The sequence below is a fragment of the Cryptomeria japonica genome, chromosome 11, assembly GCF_030272615.1.
Source record: "Cryptomeria japonica chromosome 11, Sugi_1.0, whole genome shotgun sequence".
In the NCBI taxonomy this organism is placed as follows: domain Eukaryota; kingdom Viridiplantae; phylum Streptophyta; class Pinopsida; order Cupressales; family Cupressaceae; genus Cryptomeria; species Cryptomeria japonica.
Window position 1 is genome coordinate 306900488 of NC_081415.1, and position 19925 is coordinate 306920412.

At 37.0% G+C, this 19925-nt stretch overlaps 1 protein-coding gene across 7 annotated transcripts in view; it reads right to left on the reverse strand.

The window, feature by feature from the left end:
* LOC131071984 (twinkle homolog protein, chloroplastic/mitochondrial) overlaps positions 1-19925 on the reverse strand; it is a 270809-nt gene that overhangs the window by 71345 nt on the left and 179539 nt on the right. The gene's annotated exons all lie outside the window — the stretch shown is intronic.

Below are 19925 nucleotides of genomic sequence, written 5' to 3' on the forward strand. Positions count from 1 at the left end.
CCAAAAATTCCTCCACAAAATCTTGCTTAAAATCCTCAAAAACCGTTTTTTTCCTTGCAATTGGGTTTTTGGAAAAGAATTACAAGTTTCGATTTGCATAAAACAATGAAAATCGGGTTTTTTTAGAGGAAATAACAGGTTTAAAATGTTCAAAAATGCACTTTATAGGCAAAATCGGGTTTTTGGGAGAGAAGTACAAGTTTAAAATGTCACTTTTTTCATTCCAAGGCAAAATCGAGTTTTGGAGAGAGATGTGCAAGTTTAAAATCACTTGCAAAGGGAAAATAAAATCCCTACAACAAGTTATAATTTACTTGCACACATGTAATAGGGGTTTAAAATCCCTATTACATGTAAAAACCATTAAAGTAGGGGTTTTAGAAAAAAATTACAAGTTTACTTGTAACTTAACCAAAAAATCCCTATTTTAACTGAAAAAGCCAAAAAACAACAAAAAACAACAAGGGGGAAATAAAAAACAAATTACAAGTTTTATTTTTCAATAAAGTGCACATGTAATAAGCTAAAAATTTCCCTCTAGAGACCAAAACAATGGAAATCATTAAAACTTGCAGTTCAAAGAAAATTCTCCACCTGCAGTCAAGGAGAAAAAACCCGAAATTGAAGAAAAGACATAGCAAACGAATCCAGAATGCGACGAATTTCGAAACGTAGTTCGAGGATGGACTGAGGATTAAGCCAGTCCAAGGATTAGTCGAAATTCTGCCTCAGGAAGCGTGCCATAGAGTAAAATTTTCATTTGTTCACAAAAATTTTATGTAATGATCCTTCATTTTTTAAAACAAAAATGAGGACAACACAGAGGATGGGGAATAACTATGTTAGGGCACTAGAAAACCATTCTCCACAAGGATTTCAGGAACACCTGTCCAAACCACCTCTTGGGGCTCACCTACCTTGTGAGATATTAATATTGCCTTTCCCTAACAAATCCAACCAATCCTCATGAGGAGCAATAGAGAATGATTAAGGATTGGGTCATTAATATAATAATTTCCCAAGTATTATGAATGTATATGTATATATATGAAATTAAGCATAGCTATTGTATAAATCTTAATTCCCTATTATTAACAAATGTAAATCTTGTTAAGACTCTAAACTAACCAATCAAGAGAGTTTTGATCAAGGGAGAAGAGTGATGTCTTAACGAGCAATTCACCCTTAGATTTCATTTATTTATATTCCTCTTAAGTTTATGTTTCTTTAATAAAAATATACTTCTCTTTCCTAACTAATCATCCTGTTATAGAGGAAACAGCTATTGCCAAATGGGGAAAGGGTTGATCAAACAACGAGTCTTATTGCCTTTGATCTACAAATACCCGACTATTGTTAACAAGCGATTGTTTCTATTGTCCATGAAAATTTGAAGTATTACTTCATAAGATAATTTCAATCTTCCGATCAGCTGTTACATTCAATACTCGGATCGGGTCATGAAAAATAATGAGGAGTTGCAGCCCAAACTCACATCCTTTCATGGCATACTAAAGCAAGATCGATAATCATTTCAAAGGCATCATCGACATCTTTTATTATTTCTATTCAAATCCATTTGTGGATCACTCAAGTTGAGCAGCATCCTCATTGGCCTGGATGCATAAATACAAGTGATATAAGTCAGAAACGGTGCCACATAGAATTGCTATTATTATCAGATATATCAGGCAAGCATTCGGATTGGATGGTCTTATGGAATCGCCATTATAATCAGGCATATCAGGCAAGCATTCATACAGATCAGAAGGTCTTATCAGACCTAAACAAGTTCATCTTTGCATATTGATAAAGCCATATCAGAGACAGCAGTTAATAGTGATCAACCAATTAGTAGTCTATCACCATTTCATAAGAAGAATATCAGATAAGCAATCGGGTTGATCGAGGGGAACCATTTACATATTTATAGTGTTATCAGGAACAGCATTACCCTTATGCTACAACCTCATAAAACAGATAGGATAAGTATAATTCAAAGATATCATTCATAAATATTGAGTCTATTGGATCGATATATTGCTATCAATATAATCTCTTAATCTTACATAGTCTAAGATTCATACAGAGAAGTTAAGTCTTAATCAGAATTCATCTTATACACCAGATTATACCACATTCATTGAACAAAGAACCCATCATCATTATACAAGTCGATTGTCATTATAATTCTTGCATAAATTAAGGTAACTAACTTCGTATTTGCAAAGCTTGAATAAAAATAAGTCTCCTGCAATTGACATCATAAATAAATAGTCCTTAAGAGATTATATAAGGGGGCATTACATGATACTTCAACACGATCATGTTAGGGTGAAAAATAGGGGTGACCAATACTAGTTGCAGTAGATCAAGGTTGGCAAAGTTATGAATTAACACCAGAAACTTCAACTCGTATTATAGTTCCCCCTTTAAATCAATGGGGGTTTTGTTGGATACTTGTGCTCTAAATGGTGTTATGTTAGTTCTTGTATTAATATTATGTAATGGTAGCGTACTAATGTTAGGTTTGTGGTTGCTTAGGCATACAGTTGGCTGGTTGGTAATAAGCTAAGTAGTTCGATAGGTCGCTCAGGTGGTTGAAAAGTGAGAGGATTAAAAAAGCCTAATGTATGACATATGTAATTGATCCTGTGAATTCAATATCATGTTGTTGTCTTTAACATTTATTATTTGCAAAGACATAATTTGTGCAGATAATGTATGCTTTGTGATCCTACAATGCATTCACGTTTGCACTTCTCTTTAAGCAAGTTGTTTGTTTCATTAGATACTATAATGTCGTAAATTGCATTATATGCTATTTCACATCACATACACCTTTAATTTAGTTCAATTTAAGACAATTATGCTCATCACTCTTTATCCCAAGCCAAAACATTCCCTAACTACCAAGCATACTTAATTTCCCAACCGTTAGGTCTAGTTTTGCCCGGACAAATGCGCCACACATAGACGTTTGGGCGATGCCCTAGCATCCCATAAAAACCTGTGATTGTACAACTCATTGAGATGTTAAACTTGTTGCGTTTTGGCAATATAACACCTCTTCCAACCTACAATGTCGTGTGGAATAATCCAAATTTGCTATTTTGGACTCAAAGCTCTACCTTTTGCCACCAAGAGCAAGATTTGAAATTCATTCTGACACACACACAACAACATTTTGAACATCATTCTTGGCTTTCTCTTATTCACAACAACACTCTTGCTTGCTCACACTTTTCTTTCTCATTCTTCATCCATTCTCTTGCATACTGTTGTGACCATTTCACACATCGCCCCATTAGAATGGGGACCCCCTCTTTTTCTTAGGGTTTTGCTTTCCCTTAGTTGGTTTTTCTCTCTGCTTGCTTGGGTTCGAAGTGAGTGAATGGTTGCTTGGGCTGGCTAGATTAGGGTTTATCTTTGAAAGCTCGTGTTAGAGTTCCTTCCAAGCTGAGTCTAGCCTAGTTTTGAGAGGTCGTTAGTTGTCTGCCTAGAACCTTAAGTTTGCCTTAATGAAGTATTTCCTTTCAGGAGAATCAGGATGGTGAGATTGAAGCAGAGGGTGAATAGGTCTAAGGTCAGGGTAGGTCCAGTTTGATGGTTTTCTTGTTAGAGTCATGTTTTCTTCCAAGTCTGAGTTGATTGAGCAAAGTCAATGATCAGAAGGAGATCGAAGTGGTGATTTCAGAAATTGATGAGCAAATGCATCTGATGATGATTGAAGGAGTTTTGGAAGAATATGGCCAATATTATTGACTTTTGAGGCATAATTGAGAAAGTTGATACATTTTTGCCTTGAAGGAGAGTTTTTAGGCTTTGAAATGATGAAAGCTAGTCTAGGAGGAGATTTTCGCTCCTGACCCTTCCAAAGGGTCCAAAGCGAAATCTCCCTTTCCTGCCTTCCTTTGGCCCTGAAAACCCAGTTCGACCTCGTCTAGACCAAATTGGATGGAGATTTGTCTTGATTGTGAAGCAAGGGAGTTGATTTGATCAAGTTCGATGGAGAATGGAGTGAAACAAGGTAAAGAACTAACCAGGAATATAATTTTCACTCCTGACCCTTCCAAAGGGTCCAGAGCGAAATTCTTGAAAGCTCTTATTTTTCCTTGGCTAAAGGCAGGATCTTGATGGGGATGCGTGAAGAAGGGTCTATGTTTGCCTCTCAAAGAGATTTGGAGTTCAAGAGGTCAAGAATCAAGCTCAAATCCTGGTTTTCGCTCCTGACCCTTCCAAAGGGTCCAGAGCGAAAATCCTTGTTGCTCTCATTTTCTTCTCAGTTTTGGCGAAGTTTTGTTTTCCAAGGCAAGTTTGAGGACGAATTGATATGTTCTTGCTCAAAGATGGAGTTGGTGGATTTTTGAAGAACAAGATTTTGGCCTAAAGGAGAATTTCGCTCCTGACCCTTCCAAAGGGTCCAGAGCGAAATTCATCATACACCTTGTTTGTTGCCTTGAATGGGCTAGAAACCTTGTTCCTAATGTTGGAAAATGATTCAATCTTGCCTCTTGAAGTGGTTTGAAGCTTGAAAAATGAGCAATCTAGCCTGGAATGAGATTTTCGCTCCTGACCCTTCCAAAGGGTCCAAAGCGAAAATCTTCTTAAAGCTCATTTCCTCCTGAGTTTGGCTAAGTTTTGATTTGCAGGGTATCTTGGAAGGAAGGTTAGACATCCTTGTTGCCTTTGAAGGTTTGAAAGCATATAAAAACAAAGGATTTTGGACCAAAAGGGAAATTTCGCTCCTGACCCTTCCAAAGGGTCCAGAGCGAAATTCCAAAAGCTCTTATTTTTGCAATGAAGAAGGTTAAGTTTTTGATTTGTTATAACGTGGATGGAAGAGAAATAACTTGTCTTTGCCTCTTGAGGTCGTTTTGAAAGGGAGAAATGAAGGATCTAGCCCAAGTCAAGATTTTCGCTCCTAACCCTTCCAAAGGGTCTAGAGAGAAAATCTCTCTAAGAGACATTTCTTGCCTTATTTGGCCAAAACTTGATGTCCAAGGCATGATGAGATGAAGAATGAACATGATCTAGCCTTTGAGAGTATTTGGAAGTTGTGAAAATGAAGGATTCTAGCCATGAAAGGAAATTTCACTCCTGACCCTTCCAAAGGGTCCAGAGCGAAATTCCTTATTAACCTACCTTTTGAGCCTTCTTGGACATGAAACCTTGTTCCTACGACAATGAAGGATGAAATCCTACCTTGCAAAGAAGTTTCAAGTTGAAAAAATGATGATTTTTGGTCAAGAATGAAAATTTCGCTCCTGACCCTTCCAAAGGGTCCAGAGCGAATTTTCTCAAAGCCTCTTTTTGCTATCAAGTTTTTGCTAGATCAAGTGTGGGATAAGGTAAAATCAAGATGAAGTTGCCCCTAAGACTGACTTTGAATTGCTATAAACCACGAAAGATGAAGGAATTGAGCCTAAAAGTGATTTTCACTCCTGACCCTTCCAAAGGGTCCAGAGCGAAAATCCTTAAAATCATCTTTTCTTCCAAATTTTGAGCAAAACCAAGCTTGGACAAGGGTGTGAGAAGGCATTTGGATTGCCTTATAGTGGATTTTGGTTGCCAAGAATGCAAATTTTAAAGCCTAATGAAAATTTCGCTCCTAACCCTTCCAAAGGGTCCATAGCGAAATTTCTAAGATTCACCTTTTTCCTTGCAATTCAAGACAAGATTTTGGTTTTTATACCCTAGAGAGGAGTGCGACAAGATGTTCTATGCCTTGGAGGAGATTTGAAGTTGAAAGGATGGCAAAATAGCCCTAAAACAAGATTTTCACTCCTGACCCTTTCAAAGGGTCCAAAGCAAAAATTCTAAAATCTACTTATTCCTTTCAAATTTATGCTAAGCTATGCCTAGGCTAAGGTAAAAAATGCCCTTGAGACTACCTTTGAGTTCATGTTTGTTTCCAAAAGTGATGATTTTAGGCCAAAGGAGGAAATTCGCTCCTGACCCTTCCAAAGGGTCCAGAGCGAATATCCTAAAATCTCCTATTTTGCCTTGCAAAAACAAATCAAACTTGGATTGGGTGAAAAAAGAGAACTATTTCCTAGCCTTGTGAGGTGGATTGAAGTTGGAATGATGAAAAATGAGCTACAAGCAAAGAAATTTGCTCCTGACCCTTCCAAAGGGTCCAGAGCGAAAAACATTAAAGTCACCTTTTCCTTCAAGATTTGAGTAAATCTAGGCCTGGATTACAGTGAAAGAAGCCATTTAGAATGCCTTGGAGAGATTTGGACCTTCAAAAAATGTGAATTTTGAGCTCAAGAGAGAATTTCGCTCCTGACCCTTCCAAAGGGTCCAAAGCAAAATTCTGGATAAGTCCTGTCCCTGGCTAGGTTGTTGACCAAAATTGACCTTTTTCGCCTTGTGAAGATCAAACCAATGCTAGTAAGTTGAGAAATGGGTTCAAACTGAGCGAATTTTGATGAATTGAAGTGAAAGAGATTGGAAAATTGGCCTGAGAGGTGAATTTCGCTCCTGACCCTTCCAAAGGGTCCAGAGCGAAATTCCTAAAAAGCAGTGTTTCCTTCAAAATCTTGTTGAGCCAACTCAGTGGTTGAGATGAATAGACCCTGGAGATTGCCTCGGAAAAGGTTAATGATCAAGCAAAGATGAATTTTGACCTAAAAAGAGACAATCGCTCCTGACCCTTCCAAAGGGTCTAGGGCGAAATCCTCAAAAACACCTATTTTTCATCTTTGTTAGATTGAGTCAAGGGCAAGTTGCAAAATTGTGAAGACAATGACATGGGAGATTGCAAATCTAGGTTGTGAAGATTTTGATTCATGAAGTGAACAAGCCTAGATGAGGGGTTCAAATAAGCCCTGAAAGGATTGAGACCTACATCACTTTGGATATTTTAATGCCTAAGGAATGAAGATTCATCAAGCCTTAATCAAGCTTTAACATTCCTAAGCTAGCCCATAATTTTTCACTAAATTAGCCTATTACAAGACATTTGGGAGGCTGAAACAAGTTCGCATGAATTAAGGCATTTATAATTTAATTAATTAATTTCTAAGCCTTAAAATAAATAAATAAATCCACCTTTGAAGCTTTGGAATTAATTTTAAAAATAAAAAATTATGTTTGAGCGCTCAATACTCATTATTTTGCCTTTACAAGCAAGTCGGCCATCCTTTAAGAGGGGTTTTATTTCATTTTATTCCCTATTTGCCAAGTCGGCCTCGAGGAGAATCAAGGTGAGCGCCCTATATAAGGGAGGTGTATTGTGACAAATTCAAATCATTCATTCATTGTTCTCATGCGAACTTGAAGAGCAGATTTAGAGGAGTGAATTCTAGCTAAGTTGGAGGCGAATTTCTTGCTAGTTGGAGGTTAATTTCCAGAATTTGCCAAGTATTTGAAGGCTAGGAGAAGGCGAAATTCTTTTGAAGGCTGACTGAAGCATAATTCATCCAAAGGAAGACCAGAAATTCAGATCAAACATCCTTGCCCAGCGAATTCCTCATCTCCCTTCATTCATTTTTCAAAGGTTGATAGCTAAAAATTCAAGGAAGAGGTATGAAGAATCAGATTTTTGAAGTTTTTATTCAAGATTTAGTTTGATTTTCCATAGTAATCCTTTGAAGAATCTAAGTCTTGTACAATCTGATTTTAATTTAATTTGAAAATTCATAATTCTTAGATTTATCATTATCTTCAAATTAATATTTAGTTATTTCCTTGGAAGGTCTCAAATCTCCTATAATGAAGATGTTATGCTCAAACCCTAACTTTAAGCTTTTGTGTAGGTAGCAAATGACAACCCCCAAAGTCGAAGGATCTACTACTCGACAGGCTCTCATCAAGGAGGATCAAAGGAATGACGAATTGGAGACTAGGATCGTGTCCAAGTGGAGCAATATCGGAGACACCAACCTAGGAAACTTCAATGTGAAGAAGTTTCGGGAAGCACCCTACATCGGCAAGCCATCACCTGTTGCAAAGAAGATGATTGAGAGTGGCATCATCAAGGCTGCAGGTTTCCCTCCCGCAGTCAAGTGTCATGAGTTGATGATTGAGTGTGCCCGGCACTATGATTCACACTCAAGGACAATCGTAGCCGAGGATGGTACTATCTTAGCCTATCTTTCGGAGGAAGCTATAAGTGAAATTTTTCATCTACAAAAGTCTAGGAGCTAGGTCTATCTATGAGGATGATCCCGATTCCTGCTTCAACTTCATTAACAAGAATTGGCTACTCAAGAGCAGACCTCGCCTAAACAAGATTCCCAATACACCACACAGAATCGACTTCCAAGAAGAATTCAAGGATTTGATAACCTTGCTCAATCGGGTCACGAGTGCCTCTCAAGCCTTTCTTCTTTGACAAATGGATGTTCTTCTTCATACAACTGATTGTCCAAGGAAAGGGAATGCTCAATTGGGCTAGAATCATTAGCAACAACCTGGATGTGCAATTGAGAAGACTAAGGCCTACCAAGTCATTTCACATGAGTTCTTATGTTGTATATGCCTTGATCAGAGGTTTTGAGTATGCAGGACTACCTCACAGAGGAGTTGTTAGAAGAGGACCCGGAGAAATAAGAGTTTGTGATTCTTATGTTCAATTACATCATCCGCCAAGAAGTGACTACAAGCTAGTCAATGACACCTTCACGATGAATATTACTAGGATATTGCAAGGTGGGATTCACAATCGACTGTCTCTGGACGCACAGGAGCTCATGAAGAAGCATAGTGCATGGTTCATTCAGTTTCCAAAATTCACATACATCAGAGTTCACGGATGTCCTTCACCTCCCTACATGTTGCCAAGATATCCTACAGACAGGATAGTACTACTTGAGGTGACTAGACAGTTGGCAGCTTATGCGAAGGCATCAAGACACAAGCATGGAAATGGAATTCCCGTATCCATCATACTAAGGAACTCAGTTGAAGTATGTCCTAATACTCAAGCCACGGAAGATGCAGAGAAAGAATTATCTCTATACTCATTCACATCCTTTGCCTCGAGAGAGAATTTTGATCCTCATGGTCATATAGAAGAAACTGTCGGGAAGAAGTAAAAACATGAGTTTCAAGTGGAAGACTTTTGGATGAATGTCCATGATGATGTAGAGGTCAAAAGAAAGATACATTCAAGGTTACCCTTGGATCTCATCAAGAAATGCAAAATTTATAGAGTAGCCGATCAAGCCCAGGACAGTGGTAGATACCTCCAATCATCCTATGAGAAGGAAGATAAAGAAGTGAAGATAGATTGGAATGAGCCCGAAGTTTTAGACCTAAGAGCTTTGATGGCTCCCGCTTTATCTTGCACTCGTAGATGGGTGGATTTACAGCATCAAAAGTTGAAGGACCAGAATGTATCTATGACATTCACCTTGGAAGCAAGACCAGAAGAAGGAGAGGCAAGTGTGACTGAGAATACTTCTCATTCCAAAGGCTCAAAGAGGAAAGAAGGACCTGAGAAGAGAGAACCTTCCAAGAAGAAGCAGAAAATAAATCTTGATCGCCCACCAAGCACGTCTTCTAGGCATGAAAAGGAAGCAAGTCAGGGAGAAGATCAGAGGCAGATAGTGTATGAAATTGATGAGTCTATGGAATCCATGGTACAAAATGATAAACAAGGAAAAGGACAGACACCTCAGCATTCATCAAGTCAATCTCCCCAAGTTGGTGCTAATGAGCAACAAGAAGAAAAGAATGATGATGAAGCAACATCTCCTTTCCGGGAAGATAGACCTCTACATAAAGAAATACAAGTGAGGGAAACGAGATCTGCCATTCCGGATTGGCTGAAAGAGAGGCTAACAAGGGTAGTTGTGGTTGAAGAGGAAGAACATGAATTTAAATTGGAAAGCCTTATAGGAAATTCTCATAAAGTAATAGAGAAGAAGATGGCTACAAAGATGTCAAAGGTAATTAGAGATGAGACAGGATCCAGAAAAGTGCAGATAGCTACACCAGTGGTGGACAAATATGAGGATGAGATTCTAGCAGAACAATATGATCTAGAAACATTTGATCTTGGTCCACTTACCACCGAGCAGGCTATGGAAGAAGCAACTGATTCACTGAAAACACTCAAAGAGGAAGTGGAAAAGAATAAGAAGCTTGAAAAGGAGGTCAGTGCTTGGAGGAATTATTTTAGCCATCTTAACCAGCCTTTGAGACGACAGGATCCAACAATATCTCCTTTACATGCACTTCCTCTTGAATCAATAAGTGAGGCAGAAAGGGTGAAGAGCCTAGTTCAACTCATGAGTTCTTGGATTGATGAATCCCACAAGGTAGCCGTTGAATTTGCAACAAGAATGATGAAGACAATTCATCGAGCTATCCAGGTCCTTGAGATTATCCATAATCTAATGATAATTGTGGCTGCATTCACTCACACAGAGATGTTATCATCCCAGTCTTACAAGTGATAAGAGAAACACCAAGACGGATTCTAGCGCAAGAAAATATAATGGATCGACGAACCCATAGCCTCCTGCAGTGGTCAGCTCTGCTCCAGATGAAAGAAGTTCTTTTTGAAGACGTCAACACCAGATGCAGCCGAGTTGAAGGCATCATCCATCCAATTCAAGACAAGGTGTTTGAGGTGTTGTGTACCATCCTTGACAGGCAGATTGAGATCAAGACAGATGTGGACATCCAGGAGTTGGAGGACAGAATCAAGATCATCTTTTGCAAGGAAGAAAACATCGTCACAGAAAGGCAAAGATCAAATGTATACTACTATGTTCCTGATTGAGAAGACCAAAGAACTTGAGCCTGGGTGGGAGACGACTCTTCTCACTGCTTTTGATCAAGTCCTTCACTTGGAAGAACAAATGAAGAATCTTCCTGAGATTCCCATTGCTGAGATTGAAGGAATTGTGTCCAGATTCATTGAATATGCTAGAAAAGAGCATAGGAAAGGGAACAAAGTTCTAGATGAAAAGTTGTTATAAGATGATGTGGCAGCTTAATTCCTATTGGTCTATGTCTCCTTGTTATTTGTGCCAATTTTTATTGGCTATGAATTAATAATGTTTATCTAAATGGGGACCTTTTTGTAACAAACCCTAATTAGGGTTTAGGTGTCAAAATCTCAGCCATTGATCTTCTTTTGATCCGGGTCGTTCATTGTATTTGAGGATGCTATATAAGCCCTCACTCATTTCATTTTGGAAGTTAGAGAGAGAAAAAAGTTAGAAAGTTGGAGAGAAATAAGTTTAATTTTGTTAGTAGCAAATTGAGTAGTGAAGAGAGAAAGTTGAACAATTGTTGTTTATTTGGCAATGAGATCAGTGAAATATTGAAGTTATGGTGTTTTGTTGCAATCCTTGTGGCTATCTTCATGGTTGTTTATCTTCTTGAATCACTCTTAGTAGAAATATCATTTAGATTTTAAGTTTGAAGGATGAATGTTGTGCCTGATCATTGATAAGATTCACATTCCAAACCACTAGCTCCTTACTGATGGTAAGAACGCCTTGTGTGGTCAACTAGAAACATTGAAATTGATTAAGAGTTCAATAATCATTGGAAGTATTGGTACGTATCTCCCTGATAGTATCTATCTCCTTGGTGATTTGAAAATCGTTGAATACCCTTAGAAGATCGCACCAATTCCAGTGGAGTTGTAATCCTTTGGCGATACTGAAATTGGTAGAATCTTATCAAGACCAGTCCTCATTAAGTCATTCTTAGGATTAGTTTAAGTATCTCTTCCTCGAAACCCTTATCTTTTGATCTTTTTTGAAAATCTATTAGTATTAGGAAAATCCTGTTTCCTCATTTGGAAAGATAGTAGCATGGACAAGCTTTCTTTGAAAGTACGCAAGGCCCCTTGAAGAAACAGCAAACACAACAACCACTGGTGCTTATCCGCGAGTAGAGATCCTACAAAGCAGAACCTTGAAGTCCTTCCAATTGATCCTTTTGCGATATCTTCAGCATTCGGAGACCTTACTCAAGAGAGGATAAGATACCTCTGGGTATTTTATTCTGTGTTTGGTCGTGTACAAAATACACATCAACACATACTAATATCTAGAAGCTTCTCTACTATCACGAAGATCATTGTCGTGGCTTTGGAGACCACTTGTTACTTCTTTGTTGCATTTGTAGGCCGCTTAGCTTCTCTTTCTTAAGGAGTGGTAACTTCTGAGATTTATTGGAGCAAACTATCTTACATTTATTCGATAGTATATTGTTTATTTCCATTACATGTCTATTGTGTTTTTATTTGTCTTGGTTGTTCAGAAAGAAGGAAACAACTAAAGGTGGGTTTGACTACGACAAGCCCCTATACAGCAGCCCCCAACATATTTCTTTGGTATTCTGTGTGTAGGTATAAGAGAAAAATCATCTGGTAAAGGTTCTCGAAGTTATTCGGTGTTCTAGGTGATTTATATCCTCTCTCATTGTCATTTCATAGTTTAGTTTCATTTAGAGTATTCCTTTCAATTATTGTAATCTATTAAATCTGTTATTCAGTCACATCTTAGTATTTCCTAGATTAAGGATGTTGTGCAGATTATTTTGTAGTTTCTTGCATACAGTCTTCATTCACTGTCTATACAGGATGGCAGCAACCCACGCAAACATTTGAGATAGAGAGTTAGTCAAGCTGTCTGAGAGACCTTTGTGGTATGTCCTTCTTGTTCCTGGAGTCTCAGGAATTTACTTAAACCCTGAACACACTAAAGACTCACTTTTTGCTAATTAATAAGATAAAACTTGAAGGTCGTAGTGGAAGCTAGGAATTTGAGCTGTCAAAGAATTGAATATCCTTCATATTTCACTTTTCCCATTCTATAGATACTAAAAGCTCTTGCAAGCCCATAATGGACATAAAATTCATTTTTTTCCAAACACTCTTTGCAATTTTCTACAGTGGTTGTTATTTTTTTCATCTAGTTTAGGATTTGTATTGAATGAAACACATACATTACAATTCTTTTATGCTGCAAATAGGATTGTAACAGACTATTCCATAACTTTACTGGGAATCATTGATTTGATCTATGACCCATGAGCTGAATATTACCAAAGCAAACTAACTTACGCATTCTGATTATAAAAAGGAACTTGAAATATGGTCTTCCATAGCCTGGCAATAACTGCCCCATAATACTACAATCATAGTAGCATTACTTTTGTCATTCAAAACAAGCCCATATACTTCTGGTAGTTGATTTCCATCTTCACAACTATTTGCAATCATGGTAATTAGTGTTACATAATTACACAATTAGTACAATAATACTCCCAAATACCGATCAGCTCATTACAAGCATTTAGCATTTGCATGAAAAGGAAAAAGGGAGGAAAGAATAAGAGGAGACACTAGGAAGCAAGGTGTGAACTTAGTAGCCAAGAGGCCTTTCTGGCACATTGGTAGCAGATTCAAATGGTAATCACACAAACTTCTTTGTCATTCTTTTATGTTTTGATAGATTTTTTAAACTTTTAGCACCTTGTTTAGGATTTGTTTCTTTTATTCTCAGCAGTCTAAAAAATGAGTTTGTAATACAATGAACACAAGGTCTGCACAAAATGGGTTCAATAAAATAAAATATTCAAGAGCTTTCAACTTTAAACACAGTTGGCAGCTGTAAATTCAGATTCTACCACCTTTGTTAGGCAGCCCAAACGTCTGCGCTAATGATTATATTTTCAAACAAGGTATGGACATCCCTGAACCAAGAACCTGGGTGAGATATCTATTTTTGAAGATTGAGAAGATTTATACAGTAGAGTTGGACAAAACTGTTTGTAATTTCGTCAAGAACCCAAGGGAATTTTCAAAACAATTGAAAGGCAGTTATACTGCAAGTAGGGTTGTGTAACGTCCCCTCTTCCAATGCCCTAGTTTTTCTCGTAAAATTACAACTCCAAGTACAGTAAGAAATGAAATAGAGATATCATTTACCAATTAGATTCTAGTTGAGATCCCTCAATCATGTTAGATATAAGATCAATCTTTTCGACAAGGGTTACAAACATTATCTTAATCATCATTGTAATTACATGCAATGCATGTGGATTCCTTAAAGGCGTTTCCCAACAACCCATCCACATTATGAAGCACCATGGAAGATCATACAAGGCACCTCGACCCGTTCCATCAAGCCCAAGAGAATGGAATGACACCCACCAATCAGCCCCAAAGCCCCAATTGGGGTGTCTCAACCTGAATGGCTTCCTAGCTACTTGCATGCCTCATATGCACTATCTCACCTCCATAATGGAACAACAGATTGGAACAGTGATGAATAAATTGCCAATAAATCATCTGACTCGCAATTTATCGGGAGTAAAAAAATGGCAATGATTTAATCATCCAAAAAATTGTCCCCGATTTTTAGGAAAAAATCGCATGGTTTTCAAAGAAAAAAAAAACAGAAAATCGCAATCAAATGGTGGAAAATTGTGTTTAAAATAAGTGATTTCATTTCTTAAAGAAATCCTAAAAAATTAGTGCGATATTATACATTTCTTTTGACCTCGAAAGAAAGCGTTTTAGATGTGCACGCGAATGCCGACAGAATCTGTGTCTTCTGTAGCAAGTAATAGTTAATATTTATAGTGGCTTGGTCTTCATTAATAGTTATTAATGATATTGCAGTGATCTTCATCTTCCATAGCTGGTCATGGCTTCTATGAATAAGACCATATCAATAACTATTAAACTGTTGTTGTTCTTGAATATTTACTGTATTTATACTTTATTGAAACTATATATAAAGTAATATCTATTATCAATAACAGAACTATAGGTCTATCTCAGAATTGATACCAATATGGAGACAACGATGTTGTTCAAATTAAGATTCATGTGTAAATGAATAAAGATATGGCTAGTCATCATAAGAAAATCTACGAATATCATTACTTCAGTTGCCATCAATAAAAAAAATTCAGGTAAAAATCTATAATAAGAGTCGATATTTCTTTAGTACCTATTACAGTTTCATTACTTATTAGTATAGATGAAAAAGTGTTCTAGAAAATAATACACTTAGAAAGGATAAACTTTTGTATGATAAAAACAAATACAACTGAATATCAGAGCTGATTAAAAGTGATTCAGGGAGCAGATGTACTTGAAACTTGAAAGATATGTAATCTCACTAATTTGCAAATGTAATGATGTGCTTTGAACCAAGCTTAGGAACTGGTAATAGATTTCAAAATGTTAGAAGTTCTTTCACCAACCTTTGTCAAACTCAAACAATAAAAGCAAGACAATGAAGAAAGGATTGGAAGGACTTGACATGACACAATTTAAGCTACATGCAATATCATTGGCTACTTTGTAAGGAAGAAAGTACAGAAAATTTAGTGGAAATTAGTACAATGGCATTGGAGCTATTCATCCTGCCAGTCTGAGGGATCTTTTGTCTAACTCTTCCCAGCTGAACGTTCATATTCACAATGAAAAAGATGAAAACTTTTGATGAATGCCTGTTAGAGTGCTTGTCAGTTGTTAGAAATGAAACAAAGTTATCAAAAAGTTACTAGTAATTCTAGTATTATTATGCATCATTCTAGGAGGTTTAGGAAGTGGAAATTCTTTCTGTTTTTATTAATCCATGTTTGGTCTCTTACCTTACTCTCTTTTCATAAAATCAGCAAAGTGTGTTTATTGATCCATAAATTTAACAACAATCAGCAAAGTATATTTATTGATCCATGTTTGGTCTCTTTTGCTAGGTTTCTTTCGTACTTTTATAAAAAACAATGGCTTCTGCAACTAGAGGTGGTGGAAGTAGAGCTGGTGGTAGAAAGAGGGGTCCTTAATGGAAACATGGCACACCAGGCGCAACACAAGGAGAGGTTATTTGTAACCACTGCACGGAATCTATGACCGGTGGCATACACCGACTCAAATATCACCTTGCACAGATCACTGGAATGAATATTACGCCATGTGAGAATTGTTCTGAAGAGGTTGAGAGGGAGGCAAAAACAAGGCTTTCAGAATATGAAAAAAAGAAGGCAAATAAAAAGAGGACAGCAGAGGCAATGGCAGCCCAATGATAGATTTAAGTTCTACAGGATTAGGAAGTGTGGGGGTGGGCAGCAATATGTCTAGTTTTTTCATTCCCCGTAACACTCCCGGTGCACAACCTGAATTCCAAGGTACTTCATGGAATAAGGAAGTGCATTAGTAGGCAAAGGTGGCATGTGCTAGATTTTGGTATTACAATAGTATTTTGTTTAGTATTATTTCTAGTCCATATTGAGAGCAATCGGTCATTGCATTGACTGTGGCAAGTAAGGGGTTCAAGGCCCCAAGTCGTTATGAGTTAAGTGGGCCATTATTGTAGAATGAGGTCCAAAACACGCTACAACTAGTAGAACAACAAAAGAGGATTTGGGAAAAGAATGGTTGTACCATTTTATCTGATGGGTGGACGGATAGCAGGAATAGGACACTTGTCAACGTTCTAGTTCGTTCAAGGGGATAGGTAGTATTCTTAAAATAAGTTGATGCCTCAAATGAAGTGAAAATTGCAGAACCCTTGTGCAACATGTTGGATGAGGTGGTGACAGAAGTAGGAGTGCAAAGTGTTATTTAGGTTGTGACCGATAATGCAGTTGCATATGTGGCAGCCGACAAACTTCTACAAGCTAGGCATCCAACATTATTTTGGAGCCTTTGTGTTGCTCATTGCCTTGACTTGCTCCTTGAGGACATAGGGAAGTTAAGTTGGGTGAAGAATGTGGTTGAAGATGGAAGGAAAATCACAAAATACATCTACAACCACACAAGGGTCTTGGAGCTTATGAGACAACATATTGATGGTAAGGATCTTGTGTGTTCAAGAGTCACACGTTTTGCCAATAATTTCCTCAACTTACAGAGCATATTAGGTGCATTGCCCAACCTGAAGCGGATTTTTATGAGTAAAAGATGGTTGGAGAGTCTTTATTCTAGGAAGTCTGAAATAGAGAAGGTCGTGAAGACCATTTTTGATGATAGATTTGCCAAACTCATGGAGATCATCAATGTAATTTTTCAAACTTCAATTGATGATTTATTTTTTAATTTTCTAATATTACACTTTGCTGATTTTTCTTAAATTTTTCATATCTAGTTGTCAGAACCATTGGTGAGGGTTCTATGGATGGTGGATGGGGATAAAAACCCCATAGGGTATCCATGTGAGGCCATGCATTAGGCCAAAGAGGCAATTCAGCACTTGTATGGTCAGGCGCAACCAAATATGAACCCATATGGTGCAAAATTGATTGAAGGTGGAACCGACAACTTTACCAGCATATCCATGCTGCTGCCTACTATTTGAACCCCAAGTTTTTTTTCTCCCCTACTTTCAAGTAGATGCAGAGGTTCAAGTTGGCCTCGACACATGTATTCAAAGGTCCGTTGTTGATGAAAGAATTCAAGATCTCATACTTGATGAGCTATAGAGTTATAAGAAGGAAGAATGGCCTTTGTTTTCTTCACCTATTTGTGTTTGTAAGAGAGACACCCTGCTGCCAAGTAAAAAAAACGTGCTCTTAAATTTATATTACCATTTATCTCAATCTTTAAGTTTATAAAAATCTTTACCAAGTTATAAATGGCAATTTTTATCCTTGCAGATTTGTGGTGGGAAGATTATGGTGCAACAACACCTAATCTTCAAAGGCTTGCAATCTGCATATTATCTTAACCTTGTAGTGCTTCTGGTTGAGAGTGCAATTGGAGTGTTTTTGAGGCCATTCACACAAAAAAGCGCAATAGGTTGACTCAAAAGAGATTGAATGACCTTGCATATGTGTGGTACAACTTTGGATGGTATGAAAAGAGGGCACAAGGTCAAGATTCACATGAAGCACTTGACCTAGACAACATTGATCCATATTCGGCGGATTGGATTGCTGAACCTAATGGTGCTACTACTGATGTTCATGTGTAACCATTTTTCATTGACGATCACTTAGCTGCATTGGAGAGGGAGGCAATTGAATGGGCGGCAGAAGTGGCAGAACGTGATAAGGCAGAAGATGAGTTTCATGATCCAGCAGATGCAATTGCCTCACCTGTTGAGGATATTGCAGCAGCAGCACCATCTACTTCAGCACCCACTCAGCTAAACAAACTTTTTTGAGCTTTAGTTGTAGACAAAATTTATAATTTCTCATTTTCATTGATATGAAAGCTTGAACCTAATATACATTCAGAAATTGTAGTTGTTTTGTGGTCTACAATATGCATTTGACTCAAATTTATTGAGACGTTGCACTTGTTTTCTGGTATATGATATATATTTAACTTAAACTATGATTTATATATGATGAAAACCAATAATATATTATGATGTTCTATAAATTTAGTGTATATGTGTATTTCTTAAGAATATTTTAAGAAATTATATATTTTCAAATGTTTGATAAATTTGTCGATTTTTTGCTAAGTCCCGATTTTTTTAAAATTTTGGGCCAAAAGAGTTATTGTTGAGTGCTACAAGCCATTGCTATCTCACCACTAGCTATGGAGGATGAACCTTTAGAACACATACTCTTTTTTCTTCGATAACAATAGATTGTTTTCCCATGACAAATTTAGTTCTAAATTCAAGGAAATGGTCCTCAAGCTTGGACCTATCAATAGTAGGAAGAGCCTCAAAGAAAACTTTTCATTGCAAATACAAAGTCGACTCAAGAGGGCCATCATCTTCATTGACTCCTTCAAGAACATTTGACAACTAAAATGAATGATATACTTCATAGCGAATAGTTGGTAGTTCCTTTACCTTACCTCTCCTCCTCACAATTCACCTAGAATTCTTCCAAAAAAGGAGGTTTCCATGGATATTGTCCAAAATAACCACAACTTTTCCTCAACTATCAAATGTGAGTCTCTTTTTGTCCAACTTAAGTTTGTAATTGCCAATCTCATTTTCTATATTTTTTGTAGAAATTTGTTTTCAACAAATACAAATTGATGGAAATTAGGAAAGGAATTCCAATATTATGTTTTACTAAAATGCAGAGTGGAAATGGTAGAGAAATGCAAATGAATTCAAAGGGTTTTTGCAAAAGCACAAAGGTGACAAAGGGTTTAAGTTAATCCTTGTGAAAAATAATTAACTTGAAATGCATTACTGAAGACCTATTCACAATTTTACAGCATTCCTTTAGTCACTTAAAGGAAAAGAAGTTGGCAAAGAAATAATTTTCTTATTGCTTTCCTCATCAGTATTTGTGGGGGTCCATGTCTCATTCGCAAAAGTGTTTTTGAGTACTTGACTGTTTTGTATGGACACTTTAAGGACAAAGAATTCAAACTTTCCCAATTTCAAACAAGATTAACTATAATAATGAAATCAAAGAAAAAAATTAGGACTTATGCACATCTCAAATCCAAGGTACAAAAAATCCCATTTTTATAACTTTTGAACAAAATGAACTGAAAGTAGACGAGTTGAGAAAATCAACGAAACAGGGTTAGTAGCATATGTGCATTGAAGTTAGATAATCCCCTTTTCCCTAATTCAACAGAAAAACCCTAATTTTCTCAAAAATTTCAAATAAAATATTGATTCCAAGCCAGTAGAACTAATCCAAAAAGTATTAACACAGTTATTCTGACAAGAATGCTTGAAGATTTCAGTATACACCTATCAAATTTTTAAAGGATTTTTTTTTATAATAAGCATTAGAGTAAAGATTTGTAAATCGCCGTCTATGATAGTTAGGGAAGGAGTACATGCTGTCATCAGCGAATCTCACATTGAATATATTAAGTGACCAATCCAAGCAATGGGTGTGAAAAATGACCCAATTAGGGAAAGGAGGGCCATAAAGAATGGCTAAGTAGTGGTCATGACTAATGACTGAGAAGTGGAGGGGGTCTCAAACAATATTGACATGAACTGCAAAGCATGAATAAGTCACAAAGGGGTAATCATGTAGGGATTTTAACATTTATTTTATTA